Genomic DNA, 2,500 nt, shown 5'->3' on the forward strand with positions numbered 1-2,500 from the left:
AGAGAGAGAGAGAGAGAGAGAGAGAGAGAGAGAGAGAGAGAGAGACGCACGCGTGACGACGAGAGAGAGAGACTGAGAGCCGCGAGTGAGAGAGAGAGACGTGAGTGAGTGAGAGAGGAGAGTGTTGGAGAGAGGCTGGGGAATGAGAGCTGAAGTGAGAGATGGAGAGAGAATGAGGAGAGTCCCGAGTGAGAGAGAGAGAGAGAGAGAGGGTGGGTCAGAGTGAGGAGGAGTCGAGAGAGATGAGAGAGGAGAGAAGACGAGAGAAGAGAAGATGAGACGCCGACAGATTCAGAGAGAATCAGGAGACTGAGAGACCCCTCGGGACGAGAGGGCGAGAGACTGACGAGAGAGAGTGAGGAGAGGGAGGGACGATTGAGAGAGACGAGGAGAGAGTGAGGCCGAAGAGACGACGCCCGAGAGAGAGAGAGAGAGTCGTCATAGTGAGAGAGTGTGAGTAGAGATGGGGCCGGGGGGGAGGAAAGAAGAGAGAAGCTCGAGAGAGCTCGAAGACGAGATTAGAGAGTGACTGGAGAGAGACGACCCTGACGATGACGGAGTGGAGAGAGCAGTGAGAGATGAGAGAGCTCGAGGAGGGAGGCGAGCGAGAATGACGAGCGAGAAGACGAGTGGATATCGGTGAGACGGACGAGACGCAGAGAGAGAGAGATGTCAGAGTGAGAGAGTGAGAGAGAGAGGGGGGGGGGAGGAAAGAGAGAGAGAGAGAGAGAGGGGAGAACGATGAGAGACGAGAGAGAGAGCTGAGGGAGAAGACGTGGATGGAGTGATGGAGAGAGAGAGAGAGAGAGAGAGAGAGAGTAATCTTCCATGCTACACAATTTCACTTTAGACTCCCTTTCCCTCCATTTGCGTCACTAGGATAAAAGAAAGAGAGAGAGGTAGGTGTGTATGTGTGTGCGAAGGAAAGAAAAAGTGAAGGAGAGAGAGACGGAGAGATAGGAGAGAGAGAGAGAGAGAGAGAGATGAGAGTAGTAGTTTGAGTGAGATGAGGAGAGAGTAGAGCAGAAGAGAGAAGGAAGAGAGAGAGAGAGAGAGTGGGTGTGGGAGGCCGTAGCAGAGGAAAAAGAGCATATAGAGCAGAGCAAATGATGCGAGCATCGAGGCGAGAGCATACGAGCAACTACGAGACGAAGAGAGAGCACCTCCCAGAGCCTCCGAAGAGAGAGAAGAGGAGAGAGGGAGATAGAGGAGAGAGACGACGAGCTCCGCAGAGACGAGAGAGAGAGAGAGAAGCAGGTGATGAGAGCAATGAGAGAGAGTGAAGATTGGAGACGAGAGAGAGAGGAATCAAGAGAGAGAGCTGAAGACGGAGAGACGAGAAGAGAGAGAGAGACTCGAGAGAGCAGTCCGGAGAGAGAGAGAGAGAGAGAGAGAGAGAAAAGTGAAAATCTTCTTTAGACTTCGTTCTCCTTCATTTGCGTCACTCCAACCCTTTCTTCAGGATGGTTTATCCAACCTCTTATTCACCAATTTCTCCCACCTTCCATCGCCTCCGGCAAAAATTAACGCGGTCGTTACATCCGACGAAAGCTTTAACTGCCACTTTACACAGCTTCCACTCTGGTCTGGTCTTAAGATTTTGCTCGTAAAAGACACTACCTCCCTTAGGCGTGGGTCGGGGACAGCACCAGCCCGTTATGTGGTTAGGGAGGGTGTCTATCGAGGGAGCGAGATGAAGAACTTGGGAAGTGCTATGAAAAGCGGACAAGGAAGTGCGGTTGAGCTGATTTAGGACTGTACTTCCTTCGAGTTTGTGTCTGGAGAGTTAGTGCCTGCAGTAGGTAGTGGGCCGGGAACTGTTCTTACAAAGTGTGTAGTTAGAAAAGAGGAATTGGGATTCGATGTTTGTTATCAATGGCTTTTTAAGAGTAAGTGGGTGGTTCGTCATTGGCTGAAATGGAATAGCTCCTGTGTGTGTATATCGTGAACCTTTATCTATAAATGGAAACTTAAAACGAAAGACAAAGCATTAAAAAAAAAGTATGAGGTCAACGAAGAAATGGAAAACAGAAAAGTGCGATAGAAAGACAGTAACAAAAACGATGAAGATAAAATAGAAGAGGGATCAGGGACAAAAAGGAAACGTATGAAAACAAGAGAACTGGGAGAAAACAAGTGAAACTAGAAGAAAGAGGTATATATACTAAGGCAGATTGAAGACCACTCGACCTTCGCCCATAAAACGAAAACCGTGCTAATTAAATCGATGGCTCTTCTATCGCCTCCAAAGCACACATCTTGACTCAACATACTTAGACGGGCGGTCTTTCCCTCTGCTAGAAATATTCTTTGAAGACGTTTTTGGAAGCCGTCAGAAGTTGCCTCGTCGCGTTTATTCTTTGGCGGGGATGTTGTACTACTGAAGGTGGCAGTTGGATGCTGTCCACCACTCTGGCCTTTTGCGAGTCGCTGCATCACACATTCTGGACGGTCAAGGGAAACATGCGTAGACACACACACCCATACACACACACACACA

Source organism: Penaeus japonicus, unplaced genomic scaffold, assembly GCF_977035675.1.
Source record: "Penaeus japonicus unplaced genomic scaffold, GWHDUDI00000001_assembly GWHDUDI00000025, whole genome shotgun sequence".
In the NCBI taxonomy this organism is placed as follows: domain Eukaryota; kingdom Metazoa; phylum Arthropoda; class Malacostraca; order Decapoda; family Penaeidae; genus Penaeus; species Penaeus japonicus.